The sequence below is a fragment of the Pinus tabuliformis genome, chromosome 8 (genome assembly GCF_031772625.1).
Source record: "Pinus tabuliformis cultivar Carrire ecotype Pingquan chromosome 8, CPIR1, whole genome shotgun sequence".
Classification (NCBI taxonomy): domain Eukaryota; kingdom Viridiplantae; phylum Streptophyta; class Pinopsida; order Pinales; family Pinaceae; genus Pinus; species Pinus tabuliformis.
The window spans coordinates 1664674512-1664698242 of NC_142294.1; positions in this window are offsets into that span (position 1 = coordinate 1664674512).

A 23731-nucleotide genomic window follows, 5' to 3' on the forward strand; every position below is an offset into this window, starting at 1 on the left:
CCTCCTGGTTCGAGCTGATTGATCTCAGCTCTCTCTCCCAACCGTTTATCTGCTCCCAAATTTTGGGTGGGTTCCCCGCCATATAAGCATTTATAATGTTCATCATATGCTCGGCCTCCAATTTCCTTCCTCTCCTTTTCAGATTTTTGCTGGTTCCCTCTTCCTGTTTTGGAGCCTTTTTCACGTTCTGCGGGGCCATATTCTTTCTTGACTGAGTGCTGCACTTTATTGAATCTTTCTTTCCTAGAAAGAAATGATACCATAAGTCAGTAACACGGTTTAAAATTTGAGTTTTGATCCATTTACTTGCAACCCTTTCCTTGCCAGAATTTTGTTTTCCCAGGGTTTGAAAATGGTGTGACAACGCAGAGCGCACCGAGGGTCGGCCTGTAATTTGGCCCATTTCATTTCCTCCACTTGAAATGGCCACGGGAACCCTTCATTTCCCTTGTTGCTGGCTTTCTGAGGGTCTGTGCAGGTCATCTCTTCTCTCCGGCTATCGAAGGGGATGACTTTCTCTCCTGATAACCCGGGATTTCCTACTCTTTATCCTTCTGGACTTTTCTACAGGAATGAAAGGTGCAAGGGTTCGGCTACTTACAGGGTTATCTCGCCTTCTAGAGATTCCTCCCTTCCCCACGCTGAGAGCTATCCTGGGTTCGGGTTTTCCTTTCCTCAGGAGACCTTGTTTCATTTTCCCCGGGTGACCAGCAGATCTTCTCGGAGCTAGGGCTTTTTGGCTTGCTCCTCTGGTCCAGTAAGGACACTGCTTCCCAGGTCTGAGGTTTCCTATAGACAAGCTATGGCTACCTTCAGATTTCTGCCTCATGGTTTCCTCAGGAAAATAACTTAGACTCTTACCTCTGGCTAGAATGTAAAAGACCAAACAAGATAAAGAATCTACATACCATCTTTCCCCGCCATTGACGTAGCCTTTGTCTAATCGGTACTCCTGTCTACCACCTTTCTTCGTTCCCTCCTACTTCGAGCTCTGCTGCATGCAATTTCCTAATGCCACCTCAGGCTCTTTGGTTTATTCCTATCCTTCTATCCCTTTTTGACCTCCACTTGTCTTGTTTCTTTCCCAACACTCTTTCTCGAGTCCCTTTCTCGGGATGTGCCTCAACCGTTTTGTTTGTCTTTACTCCTCATAACTCCTACATCCTCCCGGCTGCTCCTGTCGTATACTCTTCATCCTTCTGCTACCACTTGCCATCCCTTCTATAACCCTTTGCCCAGCTCCACACATGCCCTCCACCATCTCATTCCTTGATTGTGCCTCTGTTGGCTTCTCGGGATGTGGTCCATCCCTGCCCTACTCCGTCAACTGCCCTTTTTGCCATTTACTCCGTTCATTTCTCACGTGTGTCCTATCTGTCATCACCGGCTGAGTACTTTCCCTGCGTCTGCCACTTGCTTCCTTTTCTTGAACATTCCTCTCAGGATCACTATTGTCACCATTATGACATCTAAGAGTTTCTGCAACTGCGCCTTCTCCTCCGGGTGAGGGAGCTCTGTTCCTCCGAGGTCCATCAACCTTCCCCTGTTTCGGCTTCCCCAGTTAGCTAGCCAGTCTGCCAGTCTGTTTCCTATTCGCCTTACGTGTGTGGGAATAAGATAGTCTATTCTATTTATCAATTTCCCTATTTCACTGGTTAACCATGCTGTTCTCCAGCTCCTGCTAATCTTTTCCACCAGTGTCTTATTTTGCAGTTGTTTTACCATGTCAACTACCAGTTTCGAATCACCTTCAATTTGAAGGTTCTGGTGCTTTTCCCGAATGGAAATTTTGAGTCCTCATTTTAGCATGTGTAACTCCGCTTCATTATTTGTTGCTTCTCCACAATCCATCACAAAAATTCTCAGAGTTTTTCCATCGTCGTTCCTGAGTAGCCCCCTATTCCTGCTTCTCCCGGGTTGCCTTTTGCTGCCCCGTCGAAGTTTAGCTTGACAAAGCCTTGCGGTGGATGCCTGTAAGTGCTTATCTCTTCAACCTCTCTATTTTGGCTTTTACTTTGGGTTCTGTCTATCATGCTTTGTTTTAATTGTAACCGCTGCAAAATTCTCTCCTCTGTTTGGTTAATCTTCCAGTCTTCATCATTCCACCTTTCTGTTAAAATTGTTTCTCTGATATTTTGTATTGTTTGTTTCCATATTTCGGCTGGGGTTCTCTTTTCTTCTTTAAATATCATGTTGTTTCTTTCCTTCCAGATGTTCCAAAGCATGAACCCTACGAACAACATCCACACACGGTTTAAGACCTGGTTCTGGTAAGGTTTTCTTGGCCAATTTTCCAAAGTATTTTTTATATTATGGTAGTTTCTGTGACAATTTTCAAATAGTTGTTGGTGACTACTCCACAGGTTGCTGCTGACGGTGCAGCTGTTTGTTAGGTGCTCCATCGTCTCCTCCTGTTCGTGGCATAGTGCACATCGTGAGGGTCCCTGCATGCCTTTTTTCCGAATTTGATCCCAGGTTAGTGCCCGTCCATGGTGTAAAATCCATAGAAAGAAGGTTACTTTAGGCCAAGTCTTGATTTTCCAGATGTTTTTCCATTTTTTTTATTCTGTCTGTCGATTATGCCCTGCCTTTAAATAATAACCTTCTGCTATAGAGAACGTGCCTTTTATTCGGGTTCCCCATCGGAGTATATCCTGCCCTGTTTTTACTGCAACTTTCCTGGATGCCATTTCTTTGTTGTAATCACCCCAGCTTGCTGTCTCTGGGGCTGCTACCCAGTCATCCTTTTGCTTCCAATTTTGCTAGTATTCCCCTATGCTTGGTTTCCAGAAGTTTCCGACCGATTCCCCCTCTGTTCGGGAGGTAAATTCATGGATTTCTTAGAGGGCTTCTTTATGGAGAATTTTTTCTCGTTGTTTCTAGGATTCCTCCCAGAACTTGGTTGTGTCCCCCTCTCTTACCTCCCAAAAGCTGTAGTCTCTTATCAAATCTTTATTGTTCCTAGCCAAATTCCATATTGTTGATCCTTTTTCCTCTGTTTGGCTTCTCATCCTGTCTTCTGGTTTCTCTGCTGCCTCATATTTCTTCTCCCAAATTTTCTTCCATAGGTCCTGTCCGCCCTGTGTCCACCTCCACCATAGTTTCGCGCCCATCACTTGGTTGAGTATATAAGGGTCACGCAGACCTAAGCCTCCATCTTTAATTGGTTTGCTGAGCCATTCCCAGGAGAGCAATGCCCATTTTCGTGTTTTACTTGTTCCTTGCCATAAAAATTTCTTAAACATGGCTACTAATTTTTGACAAATAGATTTAGGAACAACTTGGCTAGACATCTGGTATATTGGGATGGATTGCAATACTGCTCTTAGAAGGATTATCCGGCTAGGGGTATTCAGAGACCAGAATGTCCAATTGTCTATCTTTTTTCTTATCTTGCCTATGAGAGGTCCCCAATTCGCTACTCTGTACTGATACTCATTGAGCATTATGCCAAGATACTTTGCTGGGAAGCTTCCTACTCAAAATCCCATTGTTCTAGCCAAGAATCTTTGGGATGCTACCTGAGTGTTAAAGAAGAATATTTCTGATTTCTCATTGTTAATCTCTGTCCCTGAGGCTTTCGTGAACTCTGAGAGAATTTTTAGGATCTGTTGGGCTTCCTTAAGGGAGGCTTGTCCGTAGATCATTACATCATCTATGAATTGCTGGTGTGTTATAGGAATTTCATTACCCCAAATTCGCAATCCCTTTATCTGTTCATTGGCCAGGCACGCTTTCACCAGCCTGCCCAGACCTTCTACTGCTAGAATGAATAGAAACAGGGAGAGGGGATCTCCCTATCTAAGCCCTCTCGTGGGGTTAAAGGCTTTCGAAGGGGTTCCATTTAGCATGACTGACATCACCGGGGTGCTTACCATTGACATTATCCATTTCACCCATCTCTCATCAAAGCCATGTGCCTTTAGGATACCCCCCAGATAATCCCAACTAAGATGATCATAAGCCTTTGCCAGATCTAGTTTTATTAGCATGCCTTTGTTTCTGGAGTTTTTCAGAGAGTGTATTACCTCTTGAGCAACTACTATACCATCTGTTATCTATCTTCCCTTAACAAAACCAGTTTTCTCCTGAGCTATGAGGTCAGGCAAGATTGGTTTAAGTCTGTTTACCATTATTGTAGCCAATATTTTGTATACCAAATTACATAGATATATTTGTCTGAAGCCCTGGGGTTCTTCTGTGTTCTCCGTTTTTGGAATCAATGCTAGGAAGGTGGCATTTAGGGCCGGATGCATGTGCTTCGTACATCTTGATTCTTCCACAAGATCCACAAGGTCCTGGCTCATGAAACTCCAGGAGACTTGGTAAAATTCTATAGTAAATCCATCAAGCCTTGGGGCCTTGTTCTTCGCCCTTTTTTTTACTACTTCCTCCACTTATTCTTTCGTGATCACCCTGAGTAGAGCTAGGTTTTGATCTTTGGTCACTTTTTTAGGAATATATTGGCACACATTAGTAATTTCCTCCTCCCTTTGTATATTAGGTTCTATTAAGATCCCTTTAAAGTAATCTACCAGTAACTTCTCCATTTCCTCTTGTTGAATTACCCTGTTCCCTTGACTGTCCTTGAGTAAAAAGATTCTATTATGTTGTCTGTGGTTCAACATAGCTTTGTGAAAGAATTTTGAATTTTTCTCCCCTTCTTTCAACCATTGGACTCGTGATTTTTGTTTCCATAGAATTTCTTCTTGCTTTCTTCTTTCCTCTATTTGGTTAATCACCCTCCCTTCCTCCTCTGCCAGCTCCTCTCTTCTTCCTCCCTCTATGATTTGTTGTTGGATTCCCTCCATTCTCATCTATAATTTTTCTTTCTCTTTTTGAATGTTACAAAATTTCTCTCTGTTCCATTTCTTGATTTTTCCTTTTAGGTATTTTAGTCTAATTTGGAACATATGCATTTTGTTTCTACCTTCCATGCAAGTTTTACTCTCCTACCACCAAGTTTTCATTCTGTCTATGAATTCTGGATCTCTTAGCCAAAAGGCCTCAAACCGGAATGGCCTTTTTTTATTCTGAGGGTTCATAGCAATCTCCAGTCTAATAGGCTAGTGGTCTGACCCTATAGATGGGAGAATGGAAGCTTCATAGAAGATGTCCTTTCCTATTAATTGTTCAGAGGCTAGAAATCTGTCTAGTCTTGACGCTATCTGTTTGTTCCCACCTCTTCTATTATTCCAGGTAAATTTTCCATTTATAGTTGGAATATCCACCAACCTTAATTCCATTTGCAAATCTCGGAATCTCTCCATCTCCAGGTCTTCCCTCTATAGTCCTCTTTTCTTCTCTTCTTTGGATGTTGTCATATTGAAGTCTCCTGTAATGATCCACATCTGTTCCTGATGCATATTCCCAAGATTTTGCATATGAGTGAGGAATAAGCCTCGATCTACTGGGGTATGGGGCCCATAGACTGATGAAACTAAAAACCATTCACTTTGCCCGATGAGTCTAAACTTTCCTGTATGGATTCTGGGCATTCCTATCCACCAAACTGCTATGACTTCTGCTGGATTCCAGATGACTACTATCCCTCCCACACTTCCTTTAGCATCTATGGTTACTTGCTCATATCTAGGTTTAATTTTATTTAAAATTTCCTCCATCTTCTGTCCTGAGATTTTGGTTTCTTGGAGCAGCATAATCTGTGGTTTGTCTTTTCTCAGCCGTTCCACTAGATGTCTCTGCTTCCCTTTACTATTCAGACCTCTTATATTCCATGATGTCATTATCATTGAGGGGTTTGATTGAGGTTTTGGAACACCGCCGAAAGCAGAACAACTCTCCCTGTGTTCACTAACATTTCCCCCATTAGTTGGATGGAATCTTTAATGTTTTTCCGTCCTCATTTTTTTTCCCTCCTTTTACTTGTCCTTGTTGGTCTGGTTGACTATCCTTCTGATTCTCTTGATGTTCTTCAGTCGCTGTTTTGCCTTTTCCCTGTTTGGCTTGATATTGCTGGAATGTTTCCGCATAGATTCTTTTCTAATCCTCTGGGATAAATCGCTCATCCAAGTTTCTCCATTCATTTAATAACTTTCTCAGGACTTCTTCTTCTATACTTATGTCTTCCCCCCTATTTAGCTCCATTTTTGTCTCCATGTTTTCTGTCTGTTCTTCCTATTCTTTGCCTTTTTCTGGAATATCACTCGGTGCTTTTCTCTTAGTATGGGTCCTTTCACTACTAGAGCTGGTGTCTTTCTCTTTGTCTTCCTGGTATTCCATGGTTTGATCCTCATCTTCCCCTTCTTCTTGGAGGATTTTGAAGCTATTTGATTTTCCTGGGTTTGTTTGTTGTACCTTTTTTCCTTCGTTTGCGTTTTCTTTTGTTGGTCTTCTTCTACTTTTCACCTCCTGGAATCCTTTTTGATCCTTTTTTTTTTTTGTTGCTTACTTTTTCTCCCGTCTTCTTCCGTTTTTATGGGACATTCTTTGACCAGGTGTCCATACTCATGACATCTGCGGCATCTAAAAGGTATATGCTCATAGTCCAGGGTTTGTTGGCAAACTTCTTCGTGGTACTCTAACTCCACTATATCTGGGATCGGGTTAGCAATGTTCATGTATACACACATCCTAGCATATGAAGTATACCTTCCTTTTTTTGTATTTTCCGCTATTTTCACAAAACTCCCTATCATATTTCCTACCCCTTCCAAAATTTTTGGGTTCCAGAAGTCCATTAGTAAACCAAATACTCTAACCCATACCGGTGCTGCTAAAATTTTTTCCTTATCTGGGTTACAGCATTCTTCCCAATATCTCATGAATAGACCAACATTATAGTAAAAATAAGGGCCATTCTCAAATACTCTTTCTTTGTCTTGCAGGTTAGAGAACATTACCGTAAAGAAGCCTTTTCCTCCCAGCTTCAGCTTGATGTGTCCTAGGGTCTGCCATTTTTGCTGAATCGATCTGGTGAGGTCTTTTTCGGATGGCCAAACTCCAACGAGCTTGCATATCATGGCATGATCCTTCATGTATATTTTGTACCTTTCCAGTTTATTTTGCGGTATTACGAACCGTGGTTTCTCCTCCACACATGGCAGACATTTTCCCCTTATGCTTGCCTGCCAAGTCGCACCTAGGACAGGGCCTGCATTCTGATTCTCTGCTGCCGAGTGACTGTTTTTTCCTTCTCCTGTCGCGGTGTCTCGGTAAGAGGGGATCTCTCCCCTCCTAACCTCTTCTGTCATGACCGTTGCTCTCAGTTTCCCCGCTTGTCTTTTGTTGTTCCTCTCTAGTTTCTGCACCTTTAACTATCTTGGTTTCTCCCCACCGTTTTACGTCATGGTTGCCATTAGGTTTTAGTTGCAGAGCTCCCAATCCATGACAATCATATTGTTAGATAAAGGTTATGGCTTATGATACTTACTTAACACATATAACATAAAAGAGAACAAGGCATAGGTACAATTGTTATTTTCAATATGTATATAAATAAAATTAAGACAATATTTACAATAACCCTATATGTGACACCTTTACATTATATACAGGACTGTCTCATAGCCACGACAATATTCACATATTTTGCAAAATGATTGGGGTCATTAAAAACAAGGCATCAAAGGAAGCATTCATTCGTGTTAATCCAAAGGTGAGTCATTTCAACATCTTTGGTTGTCTATTTTATATCCATGTACTAGTAGGGAAGACGACCAAGATGGATCCTTCCAATGTTAAGGGATTATTTTTGGGTTACAATGAAACTTAAAAGGATCACATGGTCTATATTCTAGTAGAGGAAGACATTAGAAAGCCAATATGTAAATTTTGAGGAAGAATTTGCAACTAGGAAGTCACATGAGCCTATTCCAATGATATAGGATGAGATGCAGGAACCTCTGAAGGTTCAAACAAGGTCATTAGTGATTTAAAAAGTAGTACTAGAGCACCTTCTACTTATGTTAGGAGACATTGATGGTTAATTCAAACATTGATGTATGCTTAGGAACATGTTGCAACTCCTAGGGACACTTTTAGAGAGAGTATACATCCAAAAATAATTCCATACTATATGGCGTTGATGAGAAATATTCTAAATTCTAATCCTTCTATTTCACAACAAGAAGTAAACCAAAAAATATGACAACATTCCATGGTGGAGGAGTGGACCTCCATAATGAAGAATGATGCTTGGGACATAGTGCTAAGATCAGATGGGGGAAAATTTTTAAGTTCTAGGTGGCTCTACAAGATCAAGCATTTTGCAGATAGAAACATTGAGAAGTTCAATAAGATTATTTTTTTGAAAAGAACTGTGTTTTTTAATTTATATAGTCCAACATTTCTGGTAGACATTGCACCCATCAACATAAACATAAAATCTTTGAGAAACAATGGACACCCCACCCATCATCACAGACATAAAATATTTGTGAAATGTTGGACACTCCACCCATCATTACAGACATAAAAGATTTGATCGCAATGCTTTTATGTCCCTAATGATGGGTTTATTGTCCACCCAAAATGTTGGATAAACTAAATTCAGAAACACAATTCTTTTCCAAAAATTCATCTTCCAATTTGAGTAACTATGAAAATATACATAAGAACTTTGAGAAGTTCAAAGTGAGGTTTGTGGTGAGAGGATTCTGTTAGAAAGAGGGACTCGATTATGAGGAGAGATTTACTCCAATCGATGGGTATACTTTTGCTAGAGTTGTTATGTCCTTGGTTTGATTTCTGGGATCGAGGATACATTAGATGGATGTGAAAAAAACTTTCCCTAATAGATCGTTGAGGAATAAGTGTACATAGAGCAACCGCAAGGATTTGAGGTACGTGGGAAGGAGTCCAATGTGTGCAGGCTTAAGAAATCCTTATATGGACTCAAGTATGCATCGAAAACATGGTATATCAGGATTGATAAATATCTGTGGAGTTTGGGCTTCATGCAAAGAAAAGCAAATTGTAACTTAAATTATACATTTTTTCAAACTAATCTACTTATTTTGGTGTTGTATGTAAATGACTTGTTTTTTATAGGTGTAGAGAAGATCATTGCATGGTGCAAAGTAGAGATGGTAGTTGAGTTCAAGATGAAGGAAATTGACTTAATGCATTAGTCTTGGGGTTGGAGGTTTGGTAAAGACTAGGGGAGATTTTCCTTAAGCAAGTATGTGGTTTATATTCTAAGGAGGTTTCGGACACAGGATTGAAAACCTATGGCCAAACCCATGATAAACAATTTGGATAAGGTGACAACTTCAAATTCAAAGTTAGTGGATCCCATGATTTGCAGAAAGTTTATAGAATCCTCAATGTATTTGGTTAACACTAGGCCATATATGTGTTTTGCAATGAACATCTTGACTCAGTTGATGGTGGAGCCAAGGCAAGAGAAATGGGTAGCCTCAAACATGCTCTTAGGTATTTGAGGGGCACAATGTAATGTAGATGGTGAAGTGAAGTTGCAAGGTTTATTCAGACAGATTGGGTTGTTGCTTTAGCTCAGCATCAATGATGGTATCATGGATTATTATGAAGTAAAAGTATATGGAACTTACCTTAAAAGAGTTATAATACATGGAATTTAGTACAATTAGTTATCAGGCCATATGGCTTTGCAAGTTACTCACATTATTTTTTCATCAAGAGTTGGACCATGTAGGCATTTACAATGATAACTAGAGTTGTATCAAACTCTTTGAGAATCCATTATTTCATGGCAGGTCTAAGCATATAGAGATCATATATAACTTCATGTGAAACATGGTTCAAAACGGAGCAATGAAGCTCCAATGTATCCCCACATATCAGGAAGTCATTGACATTGTGACCCAACCATTGGATAAATGGAATTTAAAGGGATTTAGAGACAAAATTTGGATTGGTGGAAAATTCCTTCCTTTCTAAGTGGGAATGTTGAGAATTATAGCTTAGTTAGAAACTTATACACATTTTCATTGTGAGCATCTAAGAAGTAGTTCAATGTAACACCCTGCTCCCACATCTACCCAAGTAACCGGTCAATTGGGTAAACATGCGACGAGAGGCTACTATGATTATATTCAACCTCCTATTTGACCTTAAGGAAATGGAATCAATAGAAACACAACATACATACCTTCCACATCAGCTATAGGACACCTGAGAATCATCCCAACACTTCAAGCAGCTTGCCCCTGGGTCCTGTTAACACCCAGGTTGTTCCCTATGACTCCCAAGGGAATACGGCCGGGGTAACCACTAACCAATCTTGGATCACTGTTTCTAGCCAAACTATGATCAGAGAGGGCTCTCTCTTTATGATTTGTAACTGTTTATGATAGGGTTTTAGGCTAGCTATTATGCACAGGTTTTGTTTATGTTTTGGTTGATGAAACTCCTTTTAGATTCCAGTGATGTAGTTTTCAGAGAAGTTGAGTACCATTGGGCAATGGAGTCTGTGGCTATATGTGTTTGAAACTTTGAGATGAAAGATGGAACTTACAAGGCCATTTGAGTGCTTAATAGAACAGATTTTTGATTAAATGACTGGAAACAGGTAACACAAACAGTGAAAGCATTTAAGAATTTTCACTTATTGTTTATATATTCCCAACAGACAGGTTTAAGAGGAAAAGACAGAGGTCTCAGGGGCAAAATTGAATCCCTGAGAATGCCTATCACAGTAAAAGACACAGTTTTGAAATGCAGCAATTAAGAATTACAATTCTGTCACTGTATCTGAGGAAAACATGTATAATAGCTCAGTTTGAGTCCAGGGTAATCATGGGTTAAGTCCTGGAACTATCCTTTCACCTTGCTATCAAGTGTAAAACATTTAAACAACAAAAGAGAACAAAAGACTCGAAAACATATAACAAAGAGATTTGAGAATACTTATTGTTTTATGCAACACCCTGGAATCCTGTAACATTCATCTTTCACCACAATACATCAAAGTACACCAAGCCTTGGAAATTCCATTCTTCCTTTGTATTACTTCTCTGAAAATATTACAGTAAGAGAGAGTTCTCAAAAGAAAATTCCAACAACCCTTTTTAACTGCTGTGAAGGGTGAATATATACTTGCGGTGATTTACAAAATATCTGAGTTCTGAGTTATCTCAGATTTTACATTCTTACCAACCACGTAAGATATTATGACCAAAATTTAATACAGCATTGATTACAGAGTACAGGCATTTTAATGCTCTGTCAGAAGATATTTTAGCCTTTGGAAACAGCTAAGTCGGTCGAGATATTCTGAATAAATGCTGGAAGACCTGTCTTTAAGGCTTGTACGCTGTATCCTGGACTTGTCACCTGTGATTGTGACTGCTGCTTGCGGTGAGTCAATGGTCCTGCTGAGTTGGCTCAGCCTCTGCCTCTTCCTTGTAGATATCTTTCTTCAAGATTGTGCCTGCGCATGTATGCTCATTTGCTTGGAGAATTAGCGCTACTGATTCTGGCCTGACAAAATTGTCTATGTCAAATTTCTCCAGACATCCTGTGTGGGCAGTTGGTGTGCTAAGATTGCCCCTAGAGTTTCATCTGCTTCTGTGAATTTGAAGAAGTTAGGTGGTGTATCAAACAGATGCTCAACTTCATTCATGAGGAAAAATAGGTTCTCCACCCTGTCATACATAGTCTGCCCGGTGGCTGGCCCTGCGTCTGCTGAAGTGCTGGGCGGTTTTGCAATCTCTGCTACTGCATGGGCATCAATTCTCTTATTGTAATTGTCTAGGGTGAGCAGTCTTCCTACACTGCTTAAAATGCTGGGGAGGCCTCTGTTCTATAGTGCCACGAATTTTTCCAGGAATCTGTTGATTTCAGTCTGCATATCCTGTGTCCTCCTCTCCAGTGTTCCAACCAAGTTCCTCAATGTTATGACTCTTTTGGCTACAGCAATTGTTTCTGTCCTGTTGGTGATTCCCATGGCAGCTAATTGAGAGCTAGTCTTATAGTTCAGAATATTGATCATCCTAGTAGCAGCTTCTGGCATGTGTCCAAGGCTTGCCCTGGCTCTCTGTATTTCTCTGTTTGCTTTAGTGATGAGCACCATTTGCTCATCCATGGTCTCAATATATTGCCACTGGTTGGCAATGGACCGCCCAATGTTGCTCCATAGCACTGCTTTCATTTCAGCTGTCACTTTTTCTAGTGCAAGCTCTTTCTCCAGTTCAGCAATTTTCCTCTTAAGAGCTCTTACCTCTCTCTCCTTGGCTGCCTCATTCTGTTTGCTCTTGTCAAACTTTTCATTTACCTTAGCCAAGGTTTTCTTAAGTTCATCCAGCTCTTTCATTTGAGATTCCATGGCTTGGATCTCAGCTTGCAGCTTTTGCATGTCTAAACTAGTAGCCTGTTCCGATGTTGTAGTTGTTGTTGCTGTGGGTGGCGCTGTAGTTGGTGCTGTAGCTTCTGTTTGCTGAGGAGGAGGAGTAGTCTTTGGAGGGACTTCCTTAAGATTTATTATCACAGGAGGAGGCTGGGAGGGTTGGCCCTCTTCTCTTTGCTTCAGTGCTTCTTGTAGTGCTGCCTTTGCAGTTTCAGTTTGTCCTAGCTGGTCTTGAGTCCTAACCAGCTCTTTGTATAGGGATACCAGCAGGTCTGTAGTATCCTTTTCTTGCCTTTGCTGGGCAACTTCATCTGTTTGTGGATGGATGGTGGCCGGGAGTTTGATTTTCTTTCTTAGGGCCGCCATGTCTGCATCCCTTATCTTTAGGAGTTCTTGGATTCCTTTGACATCTTTAGGATCATGCCCTATATCTATAATTACCTCTTCCAAGGACTTGATCCTATTGTCCTTGGCTTGTGATGATGCTCTTTCTAATTCCAGCTGAGAAGCTGTGTTATCCAGGCTGCTCTTTAGTTTGTAGTTCTCCAATGTCTCATCTGCCAGGGAGGCATACACCATTTCACCAGTTTGTTTATGTAATTCAATCTTGTCCATAGGGTGTATGTCTTTGGCAAGAACCTCCATGTTGGTTCTTAGATAGTCCGAGGTGGACTGAGGATGCAAAGTTGTGGGCATGAAGTGGCTCATTGTCATTTTGCCTTCGCTCACATCGAAAGCAGACATGAGTCTCTGCTGGTTGCTAGGAGCTAGGTTTAACAAGTGATTATACAGCTGCACTTTTATGGGATCACTCCTCCTTTTGATGTCAATGAATTGCTGCTTTATACTTGACTGCCCTTCTCTATGTTGACCGGAGGAGCTGACCTCTCCTCCCATAGTCATGTCATGTCCACGCTGAGATGAGCTGGCCGAAAGTTCTCCACTGGGTGGGCCCATGCCCATGGCTTGCCTTACTGCTATGTCCTCCTCTTGGGAGTCATTCAGTCTTTGTCTCTTCTCTCCTCTGATGAAGGATGAGGTGTGGGGGGTCTCTCTCTCCCTTTTCCTGGTCAAGTCCTCCTTCTGTGGTGTTTGGAGGACTGAGGTGTCTACATTGGTGTCTGTCCTGGGAGGCACCTCTGTTTGGGGCTGCTGCTCAGTGTAACTAGGTAGATCTGTCCCCTTTTCCTGCTGCGAGGGCTGCTGTTCACTGGACTGTGCTTCTTCTTGTTGCTGCCCCAGTTCTTGCTGTTCCATTTCTTCTTGCTGCTGTAGCAAGGTGTCAACTTGTTCTTCTGTCAATATAGGTGGCTGTTCCACCTGTTTTCCTTTGTCTTTGCTTGCTGCCTGGGATGTCTTCTCAGTAGTTTGCTGCTGTGCTGCTGAAGATTTAGCAGCTGTTCCAATTTGCTTTCTGTAGGAGAGGGGCACCTGTCCACAAGTTTCCAAGTCAGCGTCTTTTTGCACATTCCTAGCTTCTTTCTCAAGTAATTCTTCCTTAGTGACTTGTTCTACTAGTGTACCCTCTTCCCAATCTAGTGCATTGGCATACTGTTCAATTTCAGGTTGTCTTTTATGTGCATAGTTGCCCAATTTGTATCTAATTCTCCTGAGGGAGATAGAATGATTGGGGTCATAGGGAATCCATTCAAAACTGGTCTGCAATCTGAGGCCTTCCAGGATGCTGTCTGCCTCTTTCCACCCTTCCTCTTTCCTGTTATATAGGAAGGAACCTAGCTGGTTTCTTACCTTCAATTGTGACTTCTTGTTTCTACTCTGAAAGTGAAGGTAATCTGAGTTCCCAAACTGCCTGAAATATTCTAAGGCAAAAAGCCTCATGGGGACATACCTCGGCAACCTAAATGGGTTCAATTCACAGCCATATATCCTAATGACTGTGTGGTTCTGGTAGAAGTACCAGTTGCCAATATTGTAAGATTTGTTCAAATGTAGAATCCTCTTCATATCATCGGTTAATCTAGGAGGAGGAGTACCTTGCAGCGCTGTTAGGGCTGGATGAACAAATAAATCAATAAACTCACAGTATGTATAGGGTGATACTGAGGTAGAATGAAAAACAGAGGTCCAGAAAACAACTGATCTTGGGCTTCCTTGGGCATTGAGTGGCCTCAAAGGAACAGAGAAGGTAGCTGGCTGGTTGAAAAGGAATAAATGATATATATAGGAGGTGTACCTGAATAGTCTCTCCCTTTTCAAATTCATGAACTGCTCATGGATTTTCTCTGCTATGTAAGTTGCATAATCATACTGCACAGCTGGAGGCTTACCAGGGGCAAATATAGACAGCATTGCCATTATGCTGTCATCTACATCTTCCAACCCCTGAATCCTAGGACATAGCCAATTAGATCCACCAACATTCTGCCCAACTCATTTAGATATTGGTACCCAATAGGAGGGGTTCTGACTGTTTCAGAGCCTGGTGTGACAAACAGTTGGTTGATTTTGACAATCTGGTCACTGGACAGCTTGATCCCTCTGTTAATCAGATTCTGCATGGATAGAGGGGTCAATTTCTTGGCTGTTTTGAAGCGCAGCATCTGGTTTATGCTCTCTGGGGTGATCTGGAACAGGACTAGGCCTGTGGGGCTCATGACTGCTCTTTGGCTGGGGTCATAGCATTCCTGGCAGCTATAAATGAGCTCTGGCATAGGATTGACTTGGGGAAGGTTGTATATGGGCAAATTTGACTCCCAAATCCCCAAGATATCTGCCCCACTGAGGTGCTGGGCTCTTAATTCATTCAACATTTGAATATTGTACTTGGTTCCCATGGGGAACCAATCCAGCATTTGGTAGTCCATGTCTCCCAGGGCTTTCCATGCTAATTCCTGGTGAGGAGCATTGATGGGCTTAATATTCAGTGCAATAGGGGTCTCCATAGCTCTTCAAGTTGCAAGAATTGCAGGTGGACAGGTGGAATGGTAAAAACACAGTCTGGAGGCAGTTCTCTGTGGAAACAGTTGATGTTTTGAGTATCCAAGGGGAATTCTCTCAATAGCAATTGAAATACTACTGGAGTCTAGTGACAGAACTTCTCTGTGGTCTAACTGAACTCTTCAATCGGGTGAATTATATCTATTAGGAGCTCTGCCGGGAAAACGGTGAATTACAGTGGTTTTATGTGAATTGCAGGTTTCTAAAGCTCTGCAGGTAGTTCTTGTCCCTCACAATGACAATGGTGGATGAACAAATGGAAATGAACGGTGCAAATAGCGTTTTTATGGTTCTACTATCCCTCTGAGCAATTTCAAGCTTAATGAAGGTCGTATGGAGGGCGAAACGGTCTAAATACCTGTAATTCGATGAGCAGAGGTTGAAGCAAAGGTGCACAGTTGCTGCTTGAGGAGGTCGCCCGGCTAATAGACTGGTTGGCGAAAATTAGAGTGCAAACGGTCATGCAGAGCGTCCAACAGTAATAACAGTGAAAGTGGTAAAAAACACGGGAAAATTGGTAAATATGGGTTATTTTACCAATTTGGCACTTTTTTCTGCTGACGTCATCGGGCGACGTGGCAGTGGGTGACTGGTCAAAGGGGCGGTGAGGTGGCGGTCCAGTCAGCAGTGAGGTGGACCAATAACAAAGGCAGGTACGAGCAGATAAGGACGTGGCGGCGAGTCAGCGACGGGTAGGTGGCAGTCAAACCGCAGCGGTCATGGTTAAGGCCTTAACCGCCGCGGTTTCTCGGGGCGGTTTAGGTACGGCGCAGAGGCTGTCAGACTCGGCTCCGAGAGGGTTGATCGATTGACGCGTGGAGGAGGCGTGACAAGGCGCAACGTCACTTTCTCGGAGGTTAAAGTGCCGCCAACGGATGCGCTCCGATATTAATGTGGACCGTCGGATCTGATGGGCGTGATCCAACGGCTGGCGGAGGAGAAATATGCGCGCTTCATACTACGGGCGGAAAAGATTAAAGTTTGTGGGTTTTTATGGGTTTTTCAAATGTTTTCGCTTAACCAATAATGTGGTAGGATTGGGGAACGTGCCAGAGGCGGGTATTAACCTTTGCAAAGGTTTTTATAGGCAAAAGGGGTTTGGAGAGGGGGTTTTAGCAATGCAGAGGTAATTTGAGGGTAAATTAACTTGCAGCAAAAGGGAATAGGGTGGAATAGGTTCACCAAAGTGGCCAGATGCCATTTTGGTCCCTTTTGAAAAATACACGGCTATTATGCCTAGGGGAGGGAATATACATAAGATTTGGGGTTTTATACACCTTAGTGTTAGTATTATTAGGGGTGGGGGTAAGATAGGGGAGGTTATATAGTAGAATTAGGAGTTAATATGAATGAAGGAGGGGAATTAGAAAGGGGGTGTTAGTGATGGACTAGAGAGGGAAGAAAAAGAAGTTAGTGATCCTCTTTGCTGTGAGTTCATGGAATTCACCACTTTGTTTGCTGATAGATTTATTGCCTTGGCAAGAGACCTATTGATACCTGTGTAATGGTGATCATATTCTTTCTGCAACCACAACTGCCTACCCAACTATTTTGCCTAGCATTTTTTGTTTCTTCTTGGAGGGGCACTTGGACTTGCAACCCTCAATTGCCTTTTCTTTTCTTTGGCTTTTTCCTTTTCTCTCTATCTACTTCTACCCTTATGTCTTCCAAGGTCCCAGATTAAACTTTTGGGAACCTTTGCTTCTCTACCTGAACTACTTGTCTGCCAAGATTAAGCTGTTTGGACAGACCTCTTTCTCTATTCTACAACTCAAAATTGAAACATGGCATGATCCAGTTTAGACTGTTGAATCATCCACAAAATTTGAAATAAGGTCCTCAATACTTGAAACACTTTACCCAGCTCTTGCTTTCTAGGAAATATGGGATCTTTGTAGTACCAAAGCAGAGCATATTTGGATTTTCTATAGTCAATCATGAAATATGAAACCTATTACTATAGGTATCCAACAGTGGCTCCACATGGGGATGGTTTTTCTTTTGAAAGACCAAGAACAGCAGGTCAGATTGCCTTATTCCTTGACTGCCCATCTTAATCTTTGAAATTTGCTGCATGTAATCTGTCAAAATTGTGTGCCTTTTCTTGGAGAACCTCTGATTCTATCTGCCTGTTGCTGCTAGGTGCAGCATTTGGGAAAACCTTTTTTTACATTCTAAAATAGAAGATAATATGTAAGGTTGCATATATACAATGAACCTCTGAATTTCTATCATAGTGAACAGTCAAAATAGTGTTTCAGCATCCTGCCATTGACAGGACCTTCATCCAGTTCAGTTACAGTCAAACTTTTTAGGAAGTAGGTGTTATTACCTTGTACTGCTTGGACAGAAAATGGTCCTTTCCATAAAGAATCAAACTTCCCATGTTTCCCTTTCTCTTCTCTTCTTGCATCCCACTTTAAAACTTTGTCCCCTACATTGAAATCTTCTGCTTTAGTTCTTCTATCAAAGGCCTTTTTCAGTTTCTCTTGTAGTATCTGCACTCTGCTGAAAACTTGTTCTCTGGTCTGCTGTAAACAAATTATCTGGTTAATCCTTCTTTGCATGTCATTTGGCTCTGCTTGGCTTTCTTGTAGAAGTTTCATAACCGGCACTCCTAGTGATGAAGGAAATCTGGCCTCTAATCCATAGACTAACTCATATGGGCTGGTCCCAATTGATCTTTTAGTGGTTAATCTGTCTGCCCATAAAGCATTTACTAGTTTCTTATGCCAGTTCTTTTTGTTCTCTTCCAGCACTTTCTTTATGATGTTTATCAGGCTTTTGTTTGATGATTCAGCAAGGCCATTTCCTTGAGGATAGTAAGCTGTAGAATGGCCCAAAGTAATGTGAAATTTATGGCAAAAGTTCACCATCTTCTTGGATCTGAAGGCAGCAGCATTGTCTGTTATTATCTTGTCTGGGCAGCCAAATCTAGCCAGTATATTGTTCTCCAAAAATTGAATGATTACTGAATCATTTGCTTGTCTGCATGGGACAGCTTCAATCCACTTGGTGAAGTAGTCTGTTGCTGTCAAGATCCATCTGTGTTGTCCTGAAGATGAGGGATGAATTTCTCCAATGAAATCCAAGCCCCATTGTTGAAAAGGTCTCTCTGTTGCAATGGGCCTCAAAGGAAGTGGCAGCAACTGTCTTTTGCCTTCAAACAGTTGGCACTTGTGGCATGATGTTGTGAATTTCTTCACATCAGAGAACATAGTGGGCCAGTAATAACCAGCCCTTAATATCTTGTCTACAGTGGACTTCCAGTACAAATGTCCACCACAGTCTCCAGCATGGAATTCTTGCATGATATTGTCAGTTTCACTCTCAAGAAGACAGTGCAGCAAAATACCTTCATGGTTTTTCCAGAGTAGATTCTCATCTATCACACAAAATTTAGATGTTTTCATTTTTAGGAACCTAGACTTAGTTCTGGACAGTCCTGGGGGAGCACACAGGTTTTGTAATACATAACAGACATCAGAATACCAAGGAGATTGTTCAAAGGCTACATTGATCTTTGGAGTCGCCAGCTCTGTTTCACTGTCCAGTTGGTTGATATCTAAGGCTTGGAAATTTGCTTCTGTCATTAACTTGGCCAAACCTTGCCCTTTTATCAGCTTTGTAGGCTTTATTTCAATGTCAAATTCAAGTATGTTTGCAATCCATTTTCCTCTTCTACCCTCTAAGTTTTCTTGTGTGAGAATGTCTTTGACAATAAGACTTGGTACATAAGCCACAACATGGGAGTAAAGGATGTAAATCCTAAAGTCTTTGATAGCTTTGATTAAGGCATAGGCTTGTTTTTCCATTATTTGGTACTTTAGAGGAGCATCTCTAAGAGCTCTGCTGAAAAAAGCAATGGGCTTTTCATTCCCTTGGTCATCTTTCTGTAATAATACAGCAGCAATAGTATGTTGGGAAGCAAAGGAGAAAATGATGAAGTCTCTGTCAAACTGAGGATTAGTTAACACTGGGGTTTGAGTCAAGGCCAATTTTATACTTTCGAAAGCTTGCTTTGCTTCAACAGTCCATTTGACCTTTGAATCTTTCTTTAGCATATTGTTTAGTAATCTGATTAACTCTGCTAAATTTGGGATAAACCTTCTCAAAAAGTTGATTTTTCCTAAGAATCCTTGCAGCTCCTTGACATTCCTTGGGTGAGGCATTTGTAGGATAGCTTGTATCCTATCTGGATCAATTCTTATGCCATCTTTCGAAATGATGTGTCCTAAAAGTTTCCCTTCTTCCAAACCAAATAATGACTTCTTGGGGTTTAAGGAAATACCATATTTCCTGCATGTTATGAAGATTTGTCTTAAATGTTTCAAGTGTTCTTGGTCAGATTTTGAAAAGGGTGTAAGATCATCTAAGTAAATGACCAAGAAATCATGAATTTCCTTTGCAAAAGCAATGTCCATTGCTCTTTGAAACGTTGCCCCTGCATTTTTCAATCCAAAGGGCATCTTCACATACTTGAAAGTTCCCCATGGGGTAGTAAATGCAGTCTTGTCTTGATCATCAGGGTGTACTAAAATTTGATTGAAGCCTGAGAATCCATCAAGCAGTGATATCCTTGAAGCCCCTACTACCCTCTGAAGGATGTGATCCATTTTGGGTAAGGGGTAGTTATCTTTGAGTGATACTTGATTCAGATTCCTTAAGTCTACACAAAGCCTGATCTCACCAGTTTTCTTTCTTGTAGGGACCAAATTTGAAATCCATTCAGAGAACCTGATTGGTGCTATAATACCAGCTTTGAACATTTTATGCAACTCTTTTTCAATGGAAGGGAGGAGCACAGGATTGATCCTTCTCAATTTCTGTTTGAATGGTTTTTGATTAGGCTTGAGGGGGATGGTATGCTGGATGACAGACGTGTCATAGGACTTTAGATCTTCATAACCCCAAGCAAAGACATCTTGGAACTCTTTAAAGAGATCAATATATTTGGGCTTTTGATCAGGGGGTAAAGCAGCAGATAGCTTTATTATTTTAGGCTTGTCAGTGGTACCAATGTTACATTCTTCAATTGTTGCATCTAATGGCTGCATCTTTGGTTTCCTGGGGACATCATTTGAGTCAAAAATATCCTCTAGTGGGGTAAGGCCTGCTGGAAGAAGATTGTCTTTGAGTTGTATGATTTCATCTTCAGCGTTGCTCAGCTCTTCACAGTCAATTTGGTGAATTTGCTGAATGTTTTCTTTGTTGAAAATGGTTGGACTGAGTAATTGTTTGGCTGTTCTAGGTGACATTGGGTGGGCAGACTGTTGAAACTGTAATTGTGATTGACTTGCTCCATCAACTATTTGAGATTGACTTGCTGTCTCAAGGTCAATATTTAATCCTGTAAACTCTTGTTGCAAGGTTAAAAAGTTGTTTATTTGCATGTCATTCTCAAATACTTGCCACTCTTTGACATTGTTTGGAATAGAAGGCCTATATTTGACCTCTGCCGTGAAACAATTGTTGGGTTGTAGTGGGAATTTGAAGGTGCTGGCAAATGTTGCCAAGCTGTGTGCATGGAGATTGTGGCCCCTTGGAATCTTTGTGATAACAAACTCGGAGAAAGTCTCTAGTATTTCAATTACAGCAGACCTATAGGACCTCAGCCTTTTGTCATTGGTGACAAAATTCCCTTTCACTTGTTGAATTATTAGATCAGAGTCTCCCATGATGGAGAGTTTAGGAGCTTGTAGTGATTTTGCTAGCTTTAGACCCAATAGCAGCGCTTCATATTCTGCTATGTTGTTAGTGCATCTAAACTTCAATCTGTAAGCCCTGCCTTCTGCATAGCCTTTCTCTTTGTTATGTATCCATACTCCAGCTCCTGCCCCTAACTTGTTAACTGAGCCATCAAACTCTAGGACCCAAAGACTATCTTGTTGAATAGGAGATTTCAAATTCTGTTCATGGGATGGTAGTGTGAGCATGAGTTGGGGTTTGTTCTCCCATTTGTTTTCTAGGATAATTTCATCATTTGCTTGACCATCTTTGACCACTAGAGGAGAGCTAAAGTGTCTTGTTGAACTGATTGATGTTTGACAGGTGCTACTTGTTTGATCAAGGTTTTGTTCTTGTATAAGTGTCTCCGTCTTAATATCACTGCTTGAGAGGCCTGCACTGTCATTAAAGAGGATAAAGGAGTCTACGTCCGAATGAACAGCATATATTGGGAAATTTTGGGGTTTCTCTTCACTGCTGACCATATATTTCATGAGTGTTTCCCTATAAAGTCTCTTTGGTTGCCCAAAGACAGAGATGGTTGCATATGACATGTCTAATTGCAGGGAGCCTTGGAGTTTCGCTCCCCATGATCTTGATAAGAGCATCCCATATTTGGGTGGGATATCAGCAACAACAACATCCATTAAAATGGTTTTGTTGGGAAATTGAACCAAGGACACACATAAATCCTTAATTAGGCCCAAGCATTTGACTTGACTAGAATCAAAAGAAAACAGGTCTTTGTATGGTCTTGTTATATCCAAGTTTAATCTTTCCATGACAGCTTTTGGCATAAGGTTGTGAGATGCACCTGAGTCAAACATTGCATTATGCAGTATTTTGTCATGTACATGCAAGCTGACATAAAAAGGTAAAACCCCTGTGACTACTGTTTTTCCATCTACCTCTGGGCCAAACAGTAATTCTGGAGTGTCATCTAGCACATTTACATCATCTTTGCTGTTGGTGAGCTGAAGGGATTTTTTGATCTGTTGCTTATATATGTCATGCTTGGCTAGCTCTGAAAGGGGAATTGCTATCTTTAACTTGCCAATCTCTGTTCCTAGGTCAAAGGGTTTATCAATTTGGATTTTGGAGTCACGGGTAGCAGTTCTTTCTCTGTTCATTAGATCTTCTTGGTGGATTTCATCCTGATTTTGGAACCTGCCCCTTATATTGATGTCTTGAGGGGTAATGTTCGGATTTGGGTGGGAAGGTGAGGTTGCCGTGGGCTGTTGTGGTGTGGACAGTAATTCAGTGACTTCCTCAACCACTACTTCCTTTGTAGGCAAGTTTGTTTTGTCATTAGGTTCAGTGACTAAGGTTTGTTTAGATTGTTGTTTCTCCTTTATCTTTTCGGGCTGATTCACGTTCACAGTCCTACGCCTTAGTTTGTATTGCTTATGGACTTCATAGACAGCAGTATCATATCCTTGTTTAAAGTCAAAGGATTCTCCTGATTGAGTTTGGAATGTTTTGCTTTCATCCTCCTCATGGTCCTCCTGAGTTAAGAATACATGACTTTTGCCATCCAGACCTATTAGGTTGATTTCAAGATCCTCATTGAGCTGATTTGCTGAGGAAGTTTCTGCATAGTTTTCTTGAAAAGGGGGTCTGATATCTTGGTCAGCACCTGTCTTTCCTATATTGGGGTTCTGGACTCTCCTAAAATTTGGGTTTCTAGGAGGGTTGTTTTGTGGTGCCTCCCATGATGATTTCCTTTCTACTGATTCCACTCTCTCACCTAGTCTTTTCATGCTGTTTAGTATTGCATCTAACTTTTGATCAAAACCCGAGGGTTCTTCTTTGAAACCAGTCTTCTTTTCCAGCTTTGCCCTGTTTCTTTTGGCAATTAGGTTGGCCTCTACAGTGACTGCAACCCTTTGGGCTTCTGCAAGGGTTGGAGGGTCTCTTTCTCTCAACTGATAGGCCATATCAGAATCAAAACCATCAGGGAAGTTATAAAGGGCCAAATCAGGAGGGGGCCTTAAGTTCTGGGGGATAGCATTGTATATGTTGTTAAACCTAGCACAATACTCCAAAACCGTTTCTTGGGGACCTCTTTTAATAGTGTTATATTCACCAAGTATATGGTGCGGATCTCTCTTTTTCTCCCATCTGTTGGTAAATTCCTGGTATAGAACTTCAGGGGTTGCAATGGAATTTGCATTTAAGGATCTAAACCAAGTTCTGACATCCCCAGTTAAGCTTTGAACAAAGATTCTCATCCTGACACTGTCATCATCTATTTCATAGGTCTCAAAGTGGTCTTGCATCTTTTTAGCATGCTGGATGGCTGTCAAAGGGCCATGGGAGTCAAAAAATGAGAGTCTAGTTTGGTAGTCTTGGGGTAGAGCTGGAGCATTGGCTGGTATCTGCAGAGGTGCATATCTGTTAGCCATATTTATGGGGTTTATAGGGTTAATAGGAACAAATGGGACAACAGGGATTACAGGTGTAACCGGGTTAAGAGGATGGGTAATAAGTGGGGAACTGGTTGAGGGAGTATGTGCAGATGGTGAAGATGGAAGGAGAGGACTTTGAGGGGTTGATGGTGAACTGGGGGAATTGGGTGTGGAACGGAAAAGAACTTTGCAAGGAGTGGGAATGAGGATAGGTTGGTCTGAACTTATATTTGAATCAGCAGGCTTGTCCTGCTTTTGCTGTCTCCTTATGTTCTTTGGTATGATATTTGGGTTATCGACAATGATGGGTTGATTAGGGTCAGGGTTTGCCCTAGTGTGCCTTGGGTTT